This window comes from Marmota flaviventris, chromosome 3 (assembly GCF_047511675.1).
Source record: "Marmota flaviventris isolate mMarFla1 chromosome 3, mMarFla1.hap1, whole genome shotgun sequence".
Classification (NCBI taxonomy): domain Eukaryota; kingdom Metazoa; phylum Chordata; class Mammalia; order Rodentia; family Sciuridae; genus Marmota; species Marmota flaviventris.
Window position 1 is genome coordinate 134475287 of NC_092500.1, and position 26473 is coordinate 134501759.

Below are 26473 nucleotides of genomic sequence, written 5' to 3' on the forward strand. Positions count from 1 at the left end.
ATATTTGCTTTATTGACCTTTATAGACCTTGTTATGGTTTTGATGTGAGTAGTCCCCCAAAAGCTCACGTGACAAGCAAGGAAAGAAGGTTCAGAGGAGAAATGATTGGATTGTGAGAGTCTTAACCCAATCAGTGAATTAATCCCCTGATAGGGATTAACTGAGTGATAATTGAAGTGGTTGGAGATGGCAATTGGGGTGTGGCTTGGGGATACATATTTGTATTTGGCAAGTGGTTTTCTCCCTGCCTTCTGATCATCATATGAGCTGCTTCCCTCTGCCACACTCTTCCATCATGATGGTCTGCCTCACTTCAAGCCCCAAAGAATGGAACTGGCTTTCTATGGACTAAGGCTTCTGAAACCATGAACTCCAAAGTAAACTTTTCCTTCTCTACACTTGTTCTGATCAGATCTTTTAGCTGACTAAAACAGACCTAGTATCAGATAAGTCTGCCCACTAGGTGTGGCTCCCATGTTTAGTTGCCCAACTGGAAAGGATCAGAGTCTTTGCCGAAATCAACTAGCTTTTACTTAAAATGGCTTATAATCCCTTTCACTTCTGTCACTGTTGTCATTGAAAGAAGAGGTATCTAGTGAGAGGGATTTGAGTTGTTCCTGGAGAAAGGGGGAAACTTGACAAGGAGCTGTGATGTTGTTGGAATATTAAATGGAAAAGAATTTCAGCATGAATAAGTCAAAAACATAGATAGAGGTTTATTTGGGAAAGCAGATGTACGATCAGGGAGAATGAGTACAATTTCAATAGAGAAGTGTCTTTGGGGCTAAAGCAAGGAGTATTGCTTCAAAGGAGAATTCCAGCCATCTTGAGCATTAGAGATGTATATTTTGAGGGTCTTGGCTCTTTTCTAGAAGAACAAAAGGAATTCTACATAGGAATAAAACAAGTCTGGTGATCTCAAGACAGGTTCTGGTGGTCTGGCCAATCTTTGGATCCTCAGGCTAATATAGTCTTCATTATTTCATCAATCAGTAGCACTGGAAAGTCACTCAAGTTATAGGTTTCTCAAGATACCATTTCTCTCTTTGCTTAGTTTAGTACTGGTAGATTTATAGATTTTTTTTCAGGAATTTTGGAGTAATACACCCTGAAAAGAGACAGGATTAGGGAGTAATAGCCCTGGAAGGGAGACAGGCTTATGGAGAGACAGACCTGCACAAGTATGGGGAACTTCTGAATTAAATTCCTATTTTCTTGTCCTTCCTTTGTGTCTCCTTTCTACCTGTTTCTTATTTATTCTATCCTATTTCATCCTCACTGCAAGCTGATCTTATCTCCTTTTGATCTAGTCTTCATGAAAAAGGGAAGTCACTGTGCATCAATGATTCATAACTAATTTCCCAGTAGGTGGATACCAGCCTTGTCCTGAGGACTAACGCCGACACCATTAACAACTATCCCGTGAGGATTCCTTACCAAAGTGCCAGGAGACGCTTCTATGCTCAAGGAAGGTTGCTCAGAGGATTTTTAGGAAGGAAGTACTGTTTCCTGTTGTGAGAGGCACCCAACTGAGAAATTGTGGCTCCTAGAAATGAGAATCTTTTCTCTCTTCTAAAATAAAATAACCTAATAGAAGAATAAGTGGCTTCTTCCCTTTTTCAAGGTCACATTGCATATCCAGCCCTGAGGAAGTGGTTCAAAGCAGTATGTACTTGTTCATAGAGTGAAACTAACATAAAATGACTAAACAAGTGGAGTGGTTAAATCAGAAATGCTTACACCTTATGATATTTCAGCTCGAATTCTGAATCGCGGTAATTAACAACTGTTACAGAAAGATTTCCATCTGCAATTGAGCAACTTTTTAATCTATGGAAAATAAAATGAACCAACAACATAAATTACCCAAAATATTTCTCATTGACATTCCCTAACATCCCCGTATCTTCTAAAATGTAGGGAAGATTGAAGATGTGCTTGTTATGCTTTATGGTGGCTGTATTTTCCCTAGATAAATAACTTGTTTTTTATGAATATTCCAAAAGTAAATGAGAGACCTATTTGCATACCTCATTAATGATCCTTTTTTTAGCAGGAACATGTTCCTCATTTTATAGAACCATAAACATGTCTTTTCATCATATGAATGAAAGATAATACATTTTCTGGCAGAATTTAATACTTGGGTACTGGTGTTTGAAAAACATAAATTATACTAAAGATTTCTACATTTGAAGAGAATAAATTATAATAGTTATGTGCTTTTGATAAGTTGATAGCATATTGGGACTCTCATGTGTCTTCTCATGTTTCTGTCACCACCCCCTTTCTACCATGTTGTCATTAATACTTCACAATCTGAAAATGGGAGAAATATAATGCTAAGAAATAATGTTTTGTTTCAGACATTTGATAAAGTCATATTTTCTTTACAAATAATATCATTTATAATGGCAAAAAAAGGAGCTTATCTTAGGTGTACTTTTTCTCTTATTTTTACTTTTATTTTTTATAAATGTAACCTGTCACATATGAACAAAACTGATATAAACTAATTTGGTGTCTAAAAACAATTTTTATTTTTATTTTTTGTACTGAGGACTCAGGAGTGCTTTACCATTGAGCTTTTTTATTTTTTATTTTGTGACAGGGTCTCACTAAATTGCTTATAGCCTTGCTAAATTGAGGAGGCTGACCTCAAACTTGCATTCCTCCTGCCTCTGCCTCCTGAGCTTTTGGGATTATAAGCATGTGCCACCACTCCGGCCTCTGAGGAGCAATCTTAAACCCACTCACTCCTACTCAAAAACAGCAGTAACTGTAAATATTAGTAAAATCAGATGAAATGTAAATCTTAGTTTTCAAAATCACTATAATACTAATTGCATTAAAGGAATTGCATGACATCATCTTCCTTCCTTGCTTTCTTCCTTTCTTCCTCCTTTCCAAGGCTATTTATTGAATGACTGCTATGCTTTGTGAAGCTGTATAAGGTATCAAGGATACCAAACCATGAGACAGCTCAGACCTCAAAAATTCAATAGATAAGTACGATAATTAAAGGAAAACTACCATCATAGAGATATACTTATGGGAACATAAAACAGGCATGGCTTTTCTGATCAGAAAGCCTTCTCAGAAGTGATACCTGCATAACATTTTTGTATCTGCCTATAACATTTTTAATGTCTTCTAATACCATCAAATCATCAAAATTACAGTCAATGATAAGGCAGAGTGTACTACGAACAACATGTCTTCAAACCTGTTTTCTGTCATTTCCTTCTGAGTTTGATTCTAGTTGACAGCATCACTCGAATTTCTTTCTCTTGCATTTTTCTTGCCACTTTTGTTTGCAAAGTTCTTGTTGTTCTTCTCATTGTTTCCGTTTTATTAGCTTCTTCAATTGTTGTTTAGATGGAGATCAATCCCTTCATCTAATCTTGGTTTCTCTCTTTCCCGATCTTCACTTAAGTCTTGCTTCCTTTCAACATTGAAAGTCTCAGTAAATGCTGGTGACCTTCCAGATGACATTATTTGGTATCTCAATCTGAGTTGATGGGGAACATGGTACTTGGTTCAGAAAGCCTCTCTGGTATGTTCTCTATATCTCCAGTGAGTTCTCCTTTGAAAACTTCAACTCTCAGAGGCAGAGCAGGGAGTTACACGGTGGAGGGTGGAGACTACTTTGATCTGAGGATGTTATGCAGATAACCAGCAAGCACTGCATCCTGTGCAGTTTTACTTCACCAGCTGAGGAGGTGGACTGGAGAAGAACATGGATGAAAATGACAAAGGATTTCATTAGTAGGTTGTGTGGGAAGATCTACTTTCAATGTGGGCAAGCGCCATCCAATTATCTAGAGGACACAGATGGACCAAAAAGGACAAATTTCTTCTGCCTTTAGACTTCAAAACACAAGGTTCTCTGACTTTTGGATTCTAGGATGTAAATTAGTGGCCCTTGGGGATCTCAGGCCTTCAGTCTTGGACTGAAAGTTATTTCATTGCCTTCCCTTGTTCTGAGGCTTTTGGGCTTTGGCTGAACCACACTACTGGCTTTACTGATCTTCAGCTTGTACACTGTCTATCATGGGACTTCTCAGTCTCTGATACATATAATGTATACATATTACACATAGATGCTTTAATTTGACTTAAATGCAAACAAATACAAAAAGTATTTATTTGTAAAAAGCAAAATTACAATGATGAGAAAGAGGGAGTAGTCAGGAGCAGAGGAAGGAATTAATGAATTCAATTCATAGAATTTTAAACAATATCCTTATTTGCAATCCTACAGTTACATATGTGTGTGTGTGTGTATGCGTGTGTGTGTGTGTGTATGCGTGTGTGTGTTGTGTGTCATATTCCCCCCATATTCTTTTTAAAACCTTCATTTATAAACTTCAGGGCAGCTAACATTGGCTTTTAAAATTTAAAATATTCATATAGCAGTAGTTCATGGAAATGAAATGCCAACCTTCTCCTAAAACACCTTCACAGACACATCAAATGTGTAAACACTTGTCTCTTTCAGCAGGAGAAGGGAGAGTCCAGGCCCCACTGAAATAGTGGAAATAATTTATGCCTTACCAAACGTCTGATTATCCCTTGACCTAATTAAGTGGGCAGTTGACAGTCAACTATCACAGATACTTTCTCAAAATTTTTATGCTAATTCAGTTTGAGAAACTCTACTCCAATGCATCTTATGAACATTGATGTCAAACTCCTCAATAGAGCATAGTATTACCAAGTTGAGTCTGACAACATATAAAAAGAATTATATATTTATAAGCAAGTGATATATTCAATTAATGTAATTTGGCACATCAACAGGCTAAATATTAAAAACTATATTACTTAATGTAGATAATGTTTTTAAAAAATTTTCAACCTATTCATTATAAAAACCCTAGGTAAAGAGTTAAAGAATATCTTTATTTGAAACCCTATTCTTGTATTACAAGTAACATTATTCCTTATTTATATATTTTGTCACTTTGCTAAAGAATCTGTTGAGAACAGTGTAAGGTTGTTTTCAGCATTTATTAATTCTTCTGTGGACTCACACTGTTTGCATAGAAACATGCCCCAGGCTAATCTGTGGGAACCCAATATTGACCCCTCCTAATGATTTTATCCCAAAACCTATACCTTAAGAATGTTCAGTAAAAAAATGGCTTAAATGATGAGGTAACCAACTATAATGGGAGTATAACAACAATGTGTTCTGTGACATCTTAATCCTTTTAAAATTATATATCACTGTAATTTAATAATACTATTTCAGTTACTTGAGTACTATTAATCTATAGAGAAAAAGTAAGCATTTTTTCCTCTCTATAAGATATGATTTTGTTTTCACAAGTGTCAAATTGCTTTGTCTAATTACTACCAGAATAAAGACTATATATCATTGATTATAAAAAAAAAAAAGAAAATGACAAAGGATGCGACATCTGGAAGGATACCCACATCAAACCAGAAAACTATAATGAACTCATATAAGAAAAGAAGATCTGATTTATCTGACATCAGCTTTGCTAGTATAATAAAGGAATTAGATGAATCAAAGGCATATATGATTGGAGGATTAGTAGATCACAAGGGATTCTCATATAAACAAGCATCAGATTAGGGAATTGATCATGTACCACTCCACCTGGAAATTTTATGAAAATTTATAATTGAAAATTTTGGCAGTTAAAAAAAATGTATTTGAGATTGTTCTGGAAGATCCTGGAAACAAGAGACTGGCAAGAAGCCTTTTTCAAGATCTTACTCTAAAGGAAAGGGGGTGTTCTCATAGACAAAGCTCGTGAAAGTTCTTCCCATGACAAACAGTCTGCCATGGTTGAAAGTGGATCAGACAGTGGTTTCAGTGAAGGGGAATATGGCAAGAATGAACCAGTGTCAATACATAAAGACAAACAGCAGATAAGGAAAATAGCACTGAATCTAGCAGGCAATATGTACCACACTAACATTACCTGGTTTTCTTTAAGAAAAATTAGGAGAAAGTGATGTGCTTCACAGAATATTAAAATTAGGGAAAAAATATTTTCTCTTATTTCTTTTGTAAATTTTAAAATCTCTTTAGAGATAAATGGTAATGAAAAGACCTTTGAACTCCATAAGAATTTTTTGTTTATGCATAAAACAACTTAACTCTGTATCATTTTTTAAAAAATTGCTTTTTAAGCCTCAAATAAGAGTTTTAGAATATTTTGGTTTATTAGTATACCCTATTTCTCTTTCATTTTCTGGAATGAATTTCGCAGGATGTGCCTTCTGACCTTTCAATTCACATCAGTGACCTTTCTATCAGTGTTTTTCTAATTTGTTATATATTTATTTGTGGGGGCAGATATTCATAAATGTCCTCTAAGTCTACTAAAATGTTATGTATGAGATCGTATCCTCCATTCGCAGCTTTTATATTCAATTTATTTCGTTCAAAAATACACACTAATCCTAGGAAGAAATATCAGTTTGCTACTTGATAATTCGTTTATTTTGGACTGCAGAGTCTATGCCTGAGCCTCCATTGTGGCCTTTTCATGTTCTGGAGTAATGATGAAACAGATGAAAATCTCTTTAATCCATTTTCTTAATTTCTATAATGGTAGCAATTTATTTCAATTGTAAAATTGAATTTTTGCAGGCTAGATTATTTTATAAGGATATTACTTTAGAAGGATCAATTTTGCCTTTATCTGATTCAAAACATATCAGTTCTTATTATCTCTTTTTTCCTTACATATATTTTTTAAAACTGTTGGTTTTTAAAGTGAATATTTTGCATCTGTCTTGTATATTATAAGAATATTCAAACTAACACAAAGGTATTTATGTTTCTGGAAATAATATATGCATGTATAAAAATATCATGCAATTTTATATCTGTTTGTCTATATCATGTATGGTTCTGTTATTAACTGATGATAACAGAACTGATTTGTATGATTTGTGTGAATGCTTGTGTTCAAGACACTAAGAGCAATTTGAATTGCATTCACACAAAAACCATAACTAAACATTTGTTTGGAAAGGTTGGAAGGAGAGAATGGGCCAAAGGGAGCTGTTTTAGTTTCTAAACAGTGATTGTAGGGAAATAGAGAAGTTTTGTTTAAAATAACGTGATTGTTCTCTGTCTCTGACAGCTAAAGATGTCAGAAACCTTCACTGAGCTTTGGCAAAGTAAGTTTCTTATCTTTTTTTTTTTTTTTAAATATGTGAGAGCTATATTTAAACAACCACATTATTTATATATAAGTTACGTATTAACTTATATACATATTTAGTAGAAAGTTTATTATAGTATTGATGTTTACTATTTTCATTGCTTTATTATTGTAGTCTATTAGAGACAGAGACATGATACCTGTACTGAGGTCCCAGAAATCAGAGTAATGTAGAAGAGAAGAGAAATGTCATTTCCTGGGCAGCAGGTGTGAAAATTGGGGTAGCTAGACTCACTTTATGATTATACACATTGAGTAGTGAGAAAAGGAAGAAGGTGTAGGATAGAAACAAGAGAATTTGTATTTAACTTAAAATTTAGAATTTTGAAGTTGAACAAGGGCATGACTATAAGGACCTTAACATTCCTTTATAAAATCTCAATGTATTTTAAGAATACAACATATACAAGCTCTCCTTTTCTTTTTTAAAAATAAGGACAATTTGGCACACAGAGTTCTGGGAAGTGGTTTTTAAACCCCCATTTTAAGTGCTTAAACAGGTATAGGTGCTAGAATTTATTTCCTTAGATAAGTTCACAGTGGGATTGAATACAAGGATTTTTCCCTGGACTTTTCCATTTCCAAGATAACAGCAAATAATTTAATAAGGTACTTATATAAAATATCAGATTTGTAAGTATATAGGTTTATGTATTTTAGTATACCTGAAATGGTTTTAGGTATTACTTTGCTAAGCAGATAGTCTGTGCCAAAAGCCATACTGTATGTTCAGCTGCTCAGAAAGAGCTTGTCAACTTGGTAGAAGTGGAAAACAGACAGAAAATACATCTGTTCCAAGTGGCAGCTGTTCCTGTCTGGAGTGTAGAAAATCAGCCATGAATATACTCTGTAGACTAGCCATCTCATTTGACTGTGCTATTAGAAGACACCTGTGAATTTTCTTCATGAGTCTGTTACTTTTAGATGCCTCTCAACAGCAACAACTTTTTAATCACAAATTCCAGAGATGTTTCTATTAAAGAAATATAACATTATTGAAGAAATGGATGCTGCATTAATTCCATGAATTCTAATACACAAAAAATTGCTTAGGCCCATATTTATAAGTAATTTGTGAAGTAAAATATTAAGCTGACATCAAGACATTCTGCTCAAGAATCATGTTAAAAGAATAATTTTAGAGAAATTAAGTTTAGCAGAGTTCATTTCAGCAAAGCATGGTTCATGAATCACGCACACTCCATACTAGGAGAGGAGCAGAAAGCTCCACTCAGCATGAGGATGACGCTTTTTAGACAGAAGAAGGAAATGAGAAACAGACAGACTTGGCTGGTTGCAGGCTGACCTTAGCCCCATTTGGTCATGGTGTGATGAAGCATTGCCTTTTAGAGGCATGGTCTGATCAGCTGGTAATCAGCTAATTTGATTGTCTGAGACTCAACTATCTGTTAGAAGATGACAATCTTAAATTAGCTTGTAGTTTATGTATCTGTATATATACAATTAATATATATTTAGTATACACACACACTAAATTAAGATGTAGTTTATTTTTACAAAGTCAACTTTGGGTTAAATTCAATTTTACTTTTACCCCCAAGTAAGTTTGTATTATATTATATTTTAAGAAGAGACAAGAAAATAAATCATATTACAAGGTGACTGATAATATTTTAAAGATACATATAAGGAATAGAAATTATAATATTCTAGTTTTTAGCTAGAATAGTTTACAAACATTGAAAAGAAAGGAATGAAGCTCCCTCCCATTCACTTGTCATTTCAAAACCTTCTAACATCATTTAGTTATTCCTTTTTTTCCCATTCTCTCTCCACCTTCCCCTGCAATCCCCTCTGTTTCTTCTCTTCCCCTTTTTAAGTCCTTTGTGTTGGCTTCTTTCGCAAATGGCAATGGTAATTACTGACATAGCTAAAGCCTCAACCTTCCATTAGTTTTCCCTCCCTACCCCTCCATGCCCCACTAAGTTAATATGTATCTCTGTTAGGCATTCTCCATGTATGCTTTTTTACAATATGTGTTAATATCTAATACAGTATCTAAAACATGCACTATCCAGACAAACTTATTATTTTTATATATGTTTTATGTTCATATATGACAAAACACTATTTTAATCTGCCACATTTTGTTTTTATTTTTGCATTATATTTTAGATGCATCATTAATTTAGATTGTTTTTACATATATACACATGTGTGTGTGTGTGTGTGTGTGTGTGTGTGTGTGTGTATATATATATATATATATATATATATATATATATATATATATATATATATAACAAAATCTAAGTACTTAGCTTGACATTCTTTCCCCTATTGATGGACACTGTTTAGTTTATATATTTCTATATTAGTGATAGTACTGCAATGGCTATGTTGTCTCTGACTTTCTTGGGCACACATGTGGTAGTTCTACTACAAGACACATGGCTGGAGCTATATCCTGAGGCACTTTTGTGGAATCAAATAGGGTCTATATTGTTTTAATGGAATCCTATATCAAAGTACATGACTTTGGGCACAGAGCCAAAGATGAGCTACCTCCAACTCCTACTTAACTACTAGCTAAATACTCATAGTCTGGGCACAATTTGATGGCTCTGAAAGATCCCAGAAATACAGTCACCTGTTCATTGAGAATGTACATCTACAACTGCACTTGGCATTAACAAAAAATTTTAACTGGTTTGTATCAACTACATTCTCCTTAGTAGGGTTTCCCCACATTCTTTCCAAAATTTGTATTGTCGTATATTGTCTCTTTTGATCTGTTAGATGGAATGTGGAAAGGAATATTGCTGTTAACATAACATAAACAATTTCAAGACACTTTGCAGATAAAAATGTGTTTGTGCATATGCCAAGAGTTTGTTTTATGTTTTCCTTTTTTTAATGAGTTCTTTTTTTAACCTATGTAGAAGTTTCAAATTTTGACATATACACACTTAATAGAACTAAGTTTATGACTTAGGCTTGTTATATAGTCTATCAGCCTTAATCATTTTCTGACTGGAGAATATAATGATTCTGGGAATAAACCTAGGAGAGACATTTACCTAAAAGTGATTGTCTCAAGATAGACACAAAATTCTACTTTCTAGACTCTCATTAAAATTGAGTTGAGCACATGAAGGTTTTATGATGATGTTAAGTTGACATAACATAAACATCATATACATATACATGGTAATCATTTCTGTTTTAGAGCAATTGCATCAACAGTGATAAAATGTCTGGCAAGCCATAGGTAGTAAAATTACACATGCCAGCAAAAAAAAAAAAATGCTAATGAATCAAAGATTTAAGTGAGAAATATCTATCTTAAAGATGCAAGAAGAAAATGTAAGTGAATATTTTCATAATCTCTAGGGTTCAGAATTCATTACTAAATTTCATAGGTAACAGAGATCATAAATAAATATGATTAGATTTGAATTCATAAAAAAACTTTTATATTCATACATCAAAGAACTGTATTAATTCACAAAATAAAAGTACATACAAACAAAGCAAAGGTGAAAAATATTTCTAAAGCAAATATGCCATACAAGTCAATAATTTTTTTAATATGAAGATATTTATAAATCAAATGAAAGCTATTATAAATTATCAATTACAAATAAATGCTGAGATGGTAATGTTTTGTCTACCTGATTGCAAAAAGTAAGGATTGAAAATATTAAGATAGAATAATAATAGGGTTTTATAATGTTCAAATACAATGTACAGTGTATAGTAAATTTTAGTTAATGGTAGTCATATAGCTATAGCACTGTTTGAGCACATGGACAAAATATTATTCATATTTGAAGTTCTTGAGGATTTAAATTGATGTAATCTGTGTTTTAAAAAATATTTTCTGACTGCAATGCAAAATGGATTGGTAGAATTATATGCAAAATTAAATGTGTTAAGGACTTACATCAAACCACTGTTTATCCTATCCCCAAACTGTGAAGAACTTAAATAGTTATAATAAGAGAATTTGGTTAAATGAATTATTGCACATCAAGAGAAATGGAATAATATGAGACATAATAAGTGATATCATATATTAAAGATTTACCTGATATATTTTTGACTGAAGAATACTGCTTGGCTGTAACATGCAATTTATAAGATAATTTATTATATTTAAAAAGTATTTAAATATATTAATGTTAATAGATAATTTAAATATGTTAATGTTAATAACATAAATTATTAAATAGATGACTTGTAAATATATTTGTTATTGTTTGAATATGAAGTGTCCCCTGAAAGCTCCTGTGTTAATGTGAGAACATTCAGAGGTGAAATGAATGGATTATGACAGATGAATCCTAATCAGTCAATCTAGTTTGAATAAACTAACTGGTTGGTAACTACAGGAGGGTTGGGCATGGATGGAGATCATGGGTCACTGGGAATATGCCATGGAAGATTTCATCTTCCTGAGACCCCTTCCCTTCTCTCTCTGCTTCATGGCTGACATGACTGAAGCTAATTCCTCTGCTGTAAAATTCTATCATGACATTCTGCCTTACCTTGGGTCCAAAGTTCTGGAGTTGGCTGACCAATAACTGAAATCTGAAAACATGTGCCCAAAATAAACTTTTCCTTTTCTAATTGGTCTCATGGAGTATCTTGGTAACAAACACACACACACACACACACACACACACACGAAAAAAAAAATATATATATATATATCATCAAACAAATTTGACCTAATAAAATTAAAGAAGAGCACTGCTTTGCTTTTCTCAGACCAGTGCTTTAATCACATTCCATCAGAACTTTAGTGGCTTTGGATGATATTTTTGACAGATCCAATATGCATCCGTCTGGGTCACATCAGGAAACAGATGGCATCCTGAACATTGAAATAAAAAGAAGTTTATTAAGATTGTATTTACAGTGATAGTAGTAAGATCAAAGGGACCCAAAAGAAACAGGGAAGTACCCAGGGTCTTAGAACAATGGTGGGTAATAAGCTGTAAGTTTTCAGAGGTTAGGTTAGAGAACTGTTGCCTGAGTCCTAGAAGCAAGAAACTGAATTTCAAACTCCACAAATATTGTCTTCATGGGTAAGACATATACATATTAAAACCATCTATACCCAGCACGGTATGCATAAGTGAAAAAAAAATACCTTGAAGTTCCTTTCTTCCCTCTTTCTGATGATTTGCTGCTGTCCCATTTGGTTGGATATAATCAGAAGCAGATGCAGAGTACATTAGATTCTGGGCAATGCTGTGGGCACTAGGTAGTATTATGGTGAAGGAATGAGTTAGAAAAGAGAAAAATAAAATAGATAAGAATGTTTAAATATAGAATAATCAGTATAATTGATTTTTTTTGAAACTTTTCTCAATGTAATCTCATGTTTAAGTTAAAACATCCATCTGATCTACACAAAAACTTGAACTTCACATTTAATTTAAAACTGTTCCCTATCTACTCTCATAGGCCATCAATGGACTTCCTGTGGAGTAGTCTTTTCCTCTTTCCCTCTCCTACCCATTAGTATGCCTCTCATTTCTCCAGGAATAGGGAAGATTACTGGACATTAGGTGGACATAGAACTTCTTACTCAGTGTTGTTTCCTGACAAGCATCCAAAATGATTGTCCATTTATGTGCTTCTTAGTGAGATGTTTTGGAAACTTTACGGGGTAAATTATACCTTGACGAAGAGGATGCACTCTTCTGCAGCTGTTTTAAAAATATCCTCAGCTTCTGTCCTTTGTTACTATCAGGATAGTAGTGACTGAGTAAGTTACCTAACTTGAGTTATCTTGCCTCCTATTTTTTAGCTTTGTAAATTGTAGAAAACATATAACAATGCAAATGATTCATGTCCATAGAAATGCAAATTTCAACCATTGGAATGCAATTGATTATTGCCCTGTGGATTTTTGCCTCTTTTGCATGCATTAGGAAAACTAATTGCAACATTCCTGATGGGCTTACATATTTGTCTGTTTACTGGATTCTTCTGTAAACCAATTGTGACCTCTTACTGAATCTCTCATTAGTAGATGAAATGAATTTTTGAGTGCGTGTTTATTTTATACAGAGTCATTATTTTACACTTTGCTGTGGTTTAAATATCTGTCTCTTCAAAAACTCATATTGAAATGAATTCTCGTTGCAACAGTATTAATTAATAGTAATTAATTAGTTGCTGTCATTGTAACAGTATTGTACAACCACGAGGATCAGCCCTTAGAGGTGGGATGAACATCATTATAAAAGGACAAGTCAAACTCCCTTTTTCTTACTCTCTTTGCCCTTCTTCAATGTGATGTCCATCACCATGTGAAAACACAGTCAACAAGGCCTTTGTCAGATGCTGGTCTCTTAATCTTCTCAGTTTCAACTGAGGGGAAATAAATTTCTTTTCTTTTTAGGTTTCCTAAGGCCATATTTTCTGTTATGGTAGCATTTTATTAGTTGATTTTATGTTACTACAATGAAATATTGAAGGAGCTAACTTATAAATAGAAACAGGTTATTTAACTGATATTCTGGAAGTTCAAGGACATGGTGCCTGCATTTGCTTATTTCTGGTGAGGACCACATGGTGGAACATAGTGGCAGGAACAAATGTTAGAGCAAGCAATCACATCTCAAACAGGAAGTGAAAGAGAAAGAGGATTGACAGGGCCAGACTTGCTTTTTTTTATGAGAATCATCTCATGGGAACTCAAGGAGTCACACAACTACCGTGGGTCCCAAAAGAACTACTTAGTAAGTTTATACCCTCAGTGAACCAAGAGCCTCCCACTAGTCCCAACCTTCCAAATTTTCCACAACATCTCAATAGCTCTACAGTGCAGTTCAAGCCTTACTTATAGTATCTTCTTGCTCTAGCAGTAATCCTTTGTGGTTTATGTCCTTTACTGATGGCTCCTTCTGGGTCATGATAACTGATGCATCCTTGACCCAACGAAAGACAGAAATGCAGCTGACTCCCACTCTTTTATTATTATTATTATTATTATTATTATTATTAATATGAGTTCAAAATAACTTCAAACAATCTTTGTCCAAGGGGGAAGCTTTGCTTTTCTAGAAGGCATAATTTACGAAGCTCTGTGGTTTTGCCCCTCAGGCCCTTCTTGACTGGCTTAAGGAAATTAGGAGAATGATGATTTTACCTTCTCTCATTTCAAGCAAAGCTGAAACACTGCAGTATTGTTTATACCTGAGAAATTCTATAATCACTCCCACCTGACCCAATTACTTAGTCTTCCTTTTCGTTTTCAGAACAGTATGCTATTGCTGGAGATGGAATTCCCTTGAAAACAGGTTCTGATATGAAGAATAATGTGCAAGTTTATTGAGATTTGCTATTGACAATCCTGAAAGAAGCAGGATTTGATAGAGAGGTTTAATCACAATGTGGTTATAGCAAAGACCTCAACAGGTCATGTGGAAGACTCTGAAATTTGACTCAAAAAGGCTCTGCATTTTAAATCCTCCATCAAATAGTCACTCAATATGTACTATCTCTGAGCAGGGTCTGTGACCTTGCAAGCCTCAGCTTTCTTTATTCAAATAAAGGCTGTAGAGAGACACTTTTCCAAAATCAGAAATTAGGGCAATTAGTGTTTGGTCTTGGACGAGGGATCTGAGCAGAGCTCCATAAAATACAGTACAGCTATCTTTTAATTAATCATATGTCAATATACTTAACACCTTTATTTAAATATGGAGGTACTTAGTGTATGTTCTCAGCATCCTTGGGACTTGAGCACATATTTATTAAATGACAGAAACAGTCTTGCTTAATAGGCAATTATGAGGAGTCTACACACAGAGATGCATATGTAACATTTTTGTGCATATAAAGATACTTAAAAATATGACCATTCAAATATTAACAGTATAAATCTCTAGGTGATCAAATTTTAGGAGATTTTATTAGTTTTTTTTAACCTATTCCTGTATTTCTTAATGTTTCTAAATAAAAACTAAGTTAATAAAGGCTCCAAATTTAAAAACAAAAATGAAGCAAGCAAACAACAAACTCATCATCCACTTTAATTTATGATAGAATTTATTAAAGAATATTTGTCACCTCTCAGCTTTTCAGGATTAAAACCTCACTACGACTTCTCCTGGGCAGAGAAACCTGGAGTTGCACTGTTGACTCTGTGCACAGGGTACATTGACTACAGCCTATCATAAAATGAGTTCCTCATTGCACTTGGCCAAAAATGGAACTACTCATGGAAGTTCACTTACAGTGCATATCTACATGGGTGTGCTTGATCCATGACACTTATGTCACCTTCAGGATCTGTAAGTTACTGGAGATCTCCAAAGTAGAAAGAGTATTCAAAGCTGCTGAAGAGCCAGAAAACATAATAAATGGCCATTATCATGCATAGTCCTTGTACAAATGTAAAAGTGCAGTAATTTTTATTTAGAAAAAGCCAATATTATTAACACTAATCTCTAGACTTCTTTGCAAAAATCTGTTTATGTCTCAAAACTGATTTTTAAAAATAAAACTGAAATATGATTAAATATTAAAGCCAGTTAGTATTTATAGTTCTCTGTACTCAAAAGCTCATTTTTCTTTATCTGTAAAATAGAAGAAACACTATCTATTTTGAAGGGTTGCTGCTTATATTCTATAAAAATGATTTTAAAATGGCCTACTTGTAGTAGAATTAAAGAAGAAGTAATTGAGTATCATTAATATTACTAGTATCATTTTTGGCATTGCTTCATTAACATGAAGAGGACAGGGGTGACAAGTTTTCTGGTCGATTATCTCTCCTGAGAGTGTTGATGATTCTTCTATTTTAATGAAGATAAAGAGTAATGACAATTTTCCTGTAGATAACTAAACAGAAAATTTCCTGTGAAGCCCTGTACATGCAAAATAGATATTGTTTTTGTCCTAAAGCACTCTGCTCTTCTGTTTTGTGAGAATTGTGTAACATATAAATATTTTCCTTGCTATGGACTGCTCTGTTCTTTTGTTTCTGTATTTATTCAAAGCTGTCCTTGCAATAACTGTTAACATTCTTTTCCCTGAACAATAGGATCTCAGTCATGAAGCACTTAGTTTACGATTAGAAACAGGATAACACACTTGTGTAAAAAAGGATTTTAAAGCCAATTAAATATCATTTATTTAAGTCTTAGAACTAAAATTTCTGAGATCATACACTCAAAAAATGATCTTATAGCAGCTTTCTGGTATAGAATATTCTTTAATCATATTCATCAAAGATGTTTCACTGTGTTTCACTCAGAAACTTGTCTTGATCAGTTAGTGCAGATAATATAATTTAAATTTTCCTGAACAATTGTATGCATAATTCACGCAAATCATATTTTGGCAGTGCTAAAATGCATAAAAGTGAGACTGTAAACATTAAGAATAGCATCATGGTTTTCTATTATCCAAACATGCCAAACAATAGAATATTGTGTCCAATAAGAATAGTACCCACAATTTTCTTGGGCGCTCATAGAGCATTTCCCAGGAAAGACCATATATTAGCCCATACATTAAATTCTTACAGATTAAACAACTAAACCTCCTACAAAGTGTCTTCTCTGATCATAACATAATAAAGTTAGAAATCAATAACAGAAAAAAAATCTGGAAATTTTACAAATTTGTATAAATAAACATCACATTAATGATGGTGGAATGTGATAATCATTATTATCCAAAGTACTGGTATGAAGACACGAATTGTTGTGAATATACCATGTACACAACCAGAGATATGAAAAATAGTGTTCTATATATGTAATAAGAATTGTAATGCAATCTGCTATCATATATAAATAAATAAATAAACATCATATTCTCCACATCCAATTTGCCAAAGAATAAACCTAAAAGGAACTTAGCAAACAGAGAAATAAAAATTAAAATACAACATACTAATACTTATGGCATATAGCAAATGTAGGACTGAGGGAGGTAATTTATAGATCTGAATTCATTTGTTGAAAACAAGAAAGATCTCAAATCAACAGTCCAAATTTAATTAGGTAGAAAAAGAGGAAAAAATAAACCTAAAGGTAGCATAAGGAAGAAATAATATTAGAACAAAAGTAAAATGAAATATAATATAGAAAATAAAATAAAATAAATCAAAACAAGAAGTTAAAATTTTAAAAAAATCATCAAAATCCACATATTTTAAGTAGATTGACTAACAAAAAAGAAGAAGAAAGAAAGAAATAAAAATGGAGGAGATTCAAATTACTAACAAATTACTAAAATTATAAATGAAATTGGGAAAACTACTATCAATTCCACTCAAATAAAACTGATTATAAAAGAGTGCTATGAACAATTTGCACACTAAAATTTGGTATGACTTAGAAAAAAAGGACAAATTCCTAGAAACACAAAAACACATCATGTTTGCATGATACCATGGACATTATCAGACAATAGGAATTTGTAGAGTAGTACCTGGTTTTTTATTCTGTTTGGCTTAAATGCTACCTTATTTTTAGCTCATCTTACTCTTCAGGTTAACAACAACAAAAAAAGATCGGTGAGCACCTGTCATATCAACATTTTCCCACACAGTCTCCTTCTGTTCATAGTTTATCTGCACAGTAAAAAACTATTTCCCTTGACTAAATGTCCTCTAAGTCCCACTGTCTCAGAAAGTTGATTTAGACTTTCCCTTCCTCATTGTAAGCAAAGTCCAGTGCCTTCGATATTCTAAATATACCAAGGAAATTTTAATCTTGTTATTACCTCTTGTTCTATGTTTCTGGCCCAAATACTTGCTCCTTTGACACTCAGTGGGTTTTAAGTTTCTCTTTCTGAAATTTCTCCAAAAGTTGGGACAGGCTATATATGTGTAAAATACATATCTACAGTATAGCTGTGGATATACTTATACATACATCTTTAAGAAAGCAGGTAGATATGTGTGTATACATATATACTATATATATGTATATATATGTAAATATATACGTATGTATATTATTTTTTAAGAAAGCAGAAACAAAAACAATATAAAGAAAGAGACTTTTCCCCTAAGGGCTTTGTTACCAGTATCCTAATAAAATTGGAGAAGTAGCCGAGGTTTGTTTAATAATCAATGTGAATAACGATTTTCTGAAAAATCTTTGTTACTCCATTTATGTCTATTGGCCTTTTTATTTCCCCACCTCCTTACTTTCCTCATTTCTCGTGAGAAAACCAAAAATAAAACATAGAACAAGCTAAATTTTCACCTACACTATTTTGTGCAGAACCATTCTACTCTGGATTCCACCCTCAGCTTCTATAATACTTTATCCTCACACTTTCATATTCATAACCAGAGAACCCTGTGATGTTTAACACACACACACACACACACACACACACACACACATGCTTCATCTCTCAGAAAATTCAAGGATTGCAGATGGTACAGCTAGAAGTAACTACATTTGTAGGACTTGTCTTGCATTCAAGATGCTCTGAGATACAGCATTGAATCCAGACCTCAGCCAACTCCTTTTAGAAAATCTATTGCATGTGAAAGAGACAAGGAATTCTGTCAAAGTTCAATGTTCTCCACATTCAGTCTGTTCCTGGTGCTTGAGTCCTCCTCACTTTCACCCATAGATATACCCAACTCTCAGCCATTTCTATACTAATATTCTGCTGCTGAATATTGCTAGCAAAAAAAATCATAACTAAGTTGCAGATAATTGGATACTTTCCCCTCTCACATGGTCTTTGATGCTACCTAACAAAACTGCTATGCAAAATGATAAGAATTTGGATTGTCCCTAAATATCCTATTACTTTGGAATTATTTATATATATGAGGATCAAGTTGTGCTATTATATTCATTTCATTTAAAGTAGTAGGTATGTTGATATGATGTGATCTTGGATATTAAAAATAGAAATAGGTTTTGAAAAACTTTGTATGTGGAGCATGTGTGTGTGTGTGTGTGTGTGTGTGTGAGAGAGAGAGAGAGAGAGAGAGAAAGAGAGCACTATATATGTGTATATGTGTTTAAATATAAGCCAGTGAGTGTGCTGAAAGAATAGCATAGGTGCCAGAGACTATTCCAATTAGGGATTAATTTTGACCTGATAATAATGTAAAGCTCTGCTTCTGCCGCCAATAGACGGATGTTTTGTATTTTGGATTTTTTTCCTTACAATGTAAATATGACTTTCTGATGTGTACGTGGGTGTTTCTTGGTGTGGATTTATGGGGTTAAGGAGATGCTATGTAGGGTGTGGTTAAATCAATAAGGTTCTGTATATGACTTATGTGGGTAACAGCCTTAAATGTGTATAATTACCGGAAATCATGCTGTTTTCACACTTGACCAATGTATGGTTGACTTATGTTATTGATGAGAGCTACATTTTATTAAAGTAAAAGAGAAGCAAAATACTGGGTTGTTTTTTCTGGGTGTTAGTGTTTGGATCCAGTGATACAGATATAAAGGTCAGTAAGCTATGAGGGAGGGGAAATTGCAAAGATGGAGAACTGTGAACCATGCAGTGGAAGCAGTTAGCAGGGCAGAAGTGAGTGCAAAAGACAAAACCATCTTTTCACTTTCAATAAATGCATTTCTTGAATACCAATCATTATGGAAACTTAAATGATATTTTAAGTAGTGATTTTCGAAACACTCAATTATCACTGAATCCACCACAAAAATTAGGACATCATTTGGCAAGAAAGACCAGGGGAGAAGACTGAATGAGAGTTCTAAAAGAAGGTAACGTTAGTACCTACAAAAAAAGAAGGCCTTTTCCCCCAGAAACTTAGGTTATTTTTCCTCCAAAGAGACACTGTTATATATCTTAGAAAGTGAACTTAGCTGCACTAAAGATTATGTATTCAATGGATAGTTTCCACAAAGATAAAAAACGTTTGCATATTTTTAAATCTCATGGAAACATATTTTTAATATCAGATGCACAGTCTGATTTTTGTCAATTGAAATATTTCCAGTAGCAATAGTAAGTGATGTCTGCCCAACATATGTTTAAGAACTTGAATGTATTTAACTTTAAATCAATCCATGATATGGTTCTAATTTGGGGTACATATTATAACACAGGTATTTAACTTTTTCTCATATAAGTTGCCTTATTTTCCTATGAACATATATACTAACATATTCACATATGTTGAAAATGTGCCTTAGCTCGCTCTTAGGTCACTGGATTAATAGGTATGTAGGTACAGAAAAAAGTATAGCATATATAGCATTTAGCCCTGTTTGTGTATTGAGGCATCTACTGGAGGTCTCTGAAAGTAGGGGCTATCTACTATGGAATTATACCACTCTTGGTTCTATATATTGTTAAATTATGTTTCCAGATTCTTCATCTCTGTATCTTGAGCCCCGATGCCCTCTGAACTCTTGTAAAACAGAAAATGATCCAGAGCTGAAGTAATTTCTGTGTAGCGTATAATTCTATATACTTGTCACAGATAACATTTCTGTCAAATATTTATGGGAAAGTTGAGAACTGTCCATGAGAATCAAAGGTAGCAAAGATAGGAAAATTGTAATTTGAAATGATGATAGACTACATATAACAAATAGAAAATTCATAGAGTAAATTAATGGGTTTTTGTTTTTGTTAATTTATCTAAGTATGCTATGGATAAGTGGCTTGAGAACCCTCTTTGCACAATAAAGTGTAATAAAAATCTCAACAGTATAATACCTTCCTTTAGAACCTAAAACAGCATTTCCCAACATATAATACTGCATCATATATATTGTAAAAACATTTCTTCTAGTCAAATAACTGGGAGTTGTTGCAAAATGTATCTCCATCTTAGAGTTACTTAGTCCATAATAAAGGATTTAACAATTGAAGAAACTTTTTATTATTTTCTATGGTTTTTGTTGTTCAGTTTTGTTTTGCTTTTTGTCCATATGACTTTCTCCCACAAACATTTAGTGATTCATGGAAATAGTGTTCAATGGAATGTATATTTGGAAATTGTTATACAATGCAAGATGAGTCTGCACTAAGAAATTTATATCCCCATCTATTTAGAGATGAATATTACCTTCCTCTGCATGTTGCTTCTTACAGAAAAATTTGTAGGAAAAGAGTATATTTGCACAATATCCTCAATGATAAAAACTAAACACAACTAAAAATCAACTTATCATAATAAGGATAAATAAAAAATATAACATTGTCAGTGACTAATTGAATCTAGCATTCACTTTGTTTCCTATTTTGATCCTTTATTATTTATTTGCCATTGTTTGCAAAAGAGTATTTTTTCCTAAAACAAGTAACATTATTAAAATAATAAAAGCTTTTCATTTAATTTGAGACAGATATTGTTTCTGACTGTAATTTTTAATAAATATTTTTATTTATGTTTCTTAAAAATAAATGTAATATACATTAAATATTTTGATAATATATAAATTAATAATCTCATATATAATTAATAATCTCAATATAAACATGTTTCTAAAGGGACATAATAAACCATATATAAAATGTATTGGAATGTAAATAGTTATAAAAATAACTAAAGTTATATTTTAAATTAAAGTATACAATATGATATTTTAGAAAAGCATATTTTTGCATCTTAAAATTATGTGGTGACATTAGCAAAACTGATATAAATTATATTGCTTCATAAGTGAAATTATGTTGTTAAAATATTTTTCTTGTTGCCCAAAATATATGGCAACTATTAAACTTGTATTTAATGTAAAATTTCAATCTCTTAAAAACATGAAGTATACTCTAACATGTAAAAATATTAAATATGAAAATTGCTTTTAAAAACATGCAAGATTTTAAAGCAAGAAGTAGAAAACAAAAAACAACCAAGCAAAAGTATGGTAAGGTTACAGAATGTTCTTAAATTAGATCATAGTTTTTTTCAGACTTATCATGTAAAAAGAACAAATATAATTATTCTTTGGAAGGGGTTACATGCTACTTTTAAATTTCCCATAGGAACTATGTAGAGTTTGGATGAGGATAATCAGATTCTACAGATTTTTCCATTTGTTTCAAGTTTTAAACACAAAGTCATGTTTTTCAAATAACATTTTATTTGATTTCATTTAAATGGCCAAGTTTTTAGATAAAAGTGGAGCAGCTCTTCATTAATGTAGAATTAAAATAAGATTCAACAAATTGAATTGTTTCTACATCAGCTTATACTAAGAAAATTCTACTTAAAATTTATCCCTATGATTATTTTATTCTTAGGGAATCCAATCTTTTATTTTAGGAAGCAGACTTATTTTCTTGAAATTATTCATTTGCAAATCAAAAATTTATGTATTTTATTTTGAGACCATTCAATTTGATTTGATTGATATAATTGAGATTATATCTTAATCTACTTGATATATGATTTTGGAGAAAGGCACAGAGTATTTAATGAAAACTTTCAAGTGACACATTATTATTAGCTTAAGTGCATTTCCAGAACAAAAATTCAGAAAAATATCAACTTTTTAAAAAGTTAATATCTTGAGCCAGGTTCTTTCTCTTCTGTTGGTTGATATTTGAGATGATATGTCTTTACTGGGGTCATAATAAGAAAGACTAATTAAGAACTATTTATTAAGAAGATAGGTCTGCAGAAATTGAATAATTTGAAGAACATCATCTGCCTTTTATTTTATATAAGGGATATATTTGAAAGTAAAAGCTTTGCATTTAAAGCAAATCATGCACTTCATTGAGAATAGTTGACCCCCAGTCTTGGACTATTTTTTGGTTATCCATTTCCCTTTAATTTTCAAAGTTTGGTCTAGTCTGTATAGATCATTCACCGTTTGAACTCTGATTACATTTTATGAATGGTCACTGTTCTGCAGTCAGTAGACATTTTAAATTTATCTTGACTATCCAATTGTACATAATTATAAAACTTAGAGTCATTGTGCTACAAAATCATTTCCTTATCTTTCAAATAAAGTTTTTGCTTTTACACATGTTTGTTAACTATATTTCCCCACTGTAGCAGAACAACCTAACAAACTTTGAGGTAAAATGTCAATTTTCTTGACATTTTTAGAAGAGAAGTTTAATTTTAAAATATATAAATAAATTATTTTAAAAAGAACTATGTACTTTAAAAATATAGCTCTCATAGTCAAATATTGTTTCAATTTTTCTTGCATATAGTTTCTTCATGTATTACATATCATATTGACCCAGCTAGACCAATCTTCTTTCAGTGTTGAGGACTATGAAAAGTAGAGCACAGTCATACATAAACATTTGCAAACGTGGATTAAAATTTTTTTATAATTAGAACAAAATGAAAACAGAGAAATAGAAAGTTGAAGCAGAATAAGTTTCATTTTCATTTCTTCATCTTTAATTTGATACATGTCTTTTAGTGAGTGTTCAGGATCTAAATTTGGAGAGGTGACTTTTGTGAATCACTATTAAAAAAATTATTTCATTGTACCCTATAAGAGAAGGAGGAAAGTATGGCAGGTCAATTTTCTTTAACTAGTGTGATGCAGTTTAACAGGTCAGTCTAGCAATGCAGAGGATGACAGTCTATTTTTAGTGTCACTACTGACAGCAAGTATAGCTCCAAATGGAACTGATTCATCTTGACACCAGAGTTATGATAACACAAATGGTAGTGACTTCTAAGTTGCTAATATTAGCAACTGGTTCTCTATTTCAATTGTTTTCCTCTATTTTAATTGTTCTGGGAAGTATTCTTTTAACATGTATTTCCCAGGTAACTATGTTAAGGTAACCATGAACATAATAACAACCTGAATTCAAGAAAATTAACTGTCCCATTCATTCTTTAGGTCATATCTGCAGTTTTGAGCTGGAAAATTATCTGTTTCAAACTGCAGTATATAACTTGTTGAATATTGAAGGCTTTAAATACTATAGTTTTTAGGCATATCAATACGGATAACCACAATGATTTATCAGATTATATGCTGGGGGCAGCCTTTTAGTACAAAACTTTAAGATATTCAATTTTAAAAGCATAATTTATTTAGCCTTCTATTTCACATATGTAATTCCACCATCCCTTAGTGGCACACCCAAGTGTATAATTTAGTGTGTTTGATTAATTTTAAATGCCTTCACAACAATTCAAGATACTAATAATTTATTATTAAATCATTACAGAATTGTAGGAAGGAAAGAATTATGTCAAATCATGGGGAGAGTCTTACAAATTCATGTTAAGACTACAAGTAAAAAGATTCCAAAATGATATGGAATCAGCAGATTTATCTCAGAGAGACAAAAATCTGTTGGTTTAGCATATATTTTGTGACAAAACTCCAGTAAGTTTTGCAGCTAATTTTAACAGTCCTGTATCAAGAGGAAAAACAAAATCAAAAATACATCATTTGGCATGACATGAGTCACACCAAAGGTCTGAAACATTTTATAAAGGGCTGAATCCAAAGGAAATACAGTTTTCTGGTAGAATGTGCTCATACTATTAATTAAGTTTATTTACTTTTAGCCTGTCAAGGATCATATTTCTTATCATTATAGTATCATTCTGAGATTTTTTTTTTAGAGGAGGATGGAGAAGAACATTCCATAGTAAAAAAAAAAAAAAAAAAGTATAGATACTGGGTGATGAATGACAGTCACATGACATGAATGAGTACAGTTTTCCCATGCAACTAAGACATGAATTCCACAGGAATCATGGCCTGTGTTAAGGAAGAATTTGTCTAAAGTCACAAGACAGTATATCTTTTCAAAGTGATTGAAATGATGGCATCAGGTTATGGCTTAGAATCCATCAGTTGATTAAAAAATATAGTAGACATTTGAATTTGTATTTCTCCAGGTGTAACAATTTTTTGCATGTTTGAAATCTAAGTCTGATATTTTCTTACTCTGTGCTTCCATGACTCTATTTTCCCAATTGACAACACATACTAATGCAGAATACCACTCTTTCAATAGAGATTGAATTTAGTCTGAAATTATTTTTTGATGCAGTGTTTCACTTTCATAGCTGTTTCCAATTGGTCAGAGTATGCAAATTAAAATTCATGTGCAATTACAGATTTTCTAATTTTCGCACTTTAGTTTATGTGTATAAAAGTCGTTAAGTGACATCCAAAGCTGCACAGGAAATAGAATTTGATGTTTTGATTTTTTGTTTACTAATGTCCTTTTCATATCTGTGGATGTAGCTCAGTGGTAGAGGGCTTACCTAGCATGCCTATGGTCCTAGGTATAATCCCCAGCACCACACATACATACAGAGTAAATACTAATGTGCCTTAAAAAATCATTTATTTTACTTATAGGACTTTTGTTATTCAAGGTAGATAATGGATCACAGTAAAAACAAATAATTTACAGACTTTGAAAGATGAAATGTAAAAGGAAAATTTATATATATGTATATATATATATATATATATATATATATATGTATATATATATATATATATATATATATATATATATATATATATATATTGTTTTGATATTTTACCTTGAATTTTCAATTATTATTTATGATTTTTTTCTATTATGCCTTTGTTTTGAAACTATGACTTATTAAATTTATTTTTTCAGAATTTTCAGCCTGCTTTTAAATACTCACTTCATATTACATGGCATACATTTAAACCATAACACAATGCTGCTATGTCATCCATACATTCAACATGATCTGTAAAACACAGTTTGATGATTAGGTTTATCCAATGAAACAAATGACTACATTTTTCTGAAATTTTGTTTATGTCTTTCATCAGGTCTAGGGTTCCTTAATTGGTTTTGAAAGGAAAAAAAGTAACTTTTCCAATGATGTCCCAAAGGTTTTTTCGCTTGTTGGTTATTTATTTATTTTTTCAGTACTGGAGATTGAACCCAGGTCTTAGTACATACTATGCAAGCTCTCTTCTCCTGAGGTACTCCTCCATCCCTTTCTGTTTTCATTTTGAGACCAAGTCTCTCTAAATTGCCCAGGATGGCCTAAAATTTGCAGTTCTCTTGCCATAACCTCTAGACAAACTGAGATTTTAGGCATCAAACCTTTTAATTGTGTTGGCCAATTAATTTTGAATTTCCTCAGAAGTTGTAACAGCAGGAAACTGCTGAGCTTGTGATGGTTTTAAAATTTAAATGGTGCTGTTTTACCAAGACCTTTCATCTATACTTTACAAGTTGATATTCGCCTTCATGAGCAGAACTCATGTACAGATACAGATATATGACACTTATAATATTGCATAAAGAGAATGTATATAATTGAAAAATGAATGGCTAGATCACAAATGGATCCATTTATGTTCAACATT

General features: G+C 32.3%; 1 pseudogene; it reads left to right on the forward strand.

Moving 5' to 3' along the window:
* Window positions 1–3528: 3528 nt before the first annotated feature.
* The window catches only part of LOC114107296 (tRNA methyltransferase 10 homolog A-like), a 31347-nt pseudogene continuing 8402 nt past the window's right edge, over window positions 3529–26473 (forward strand).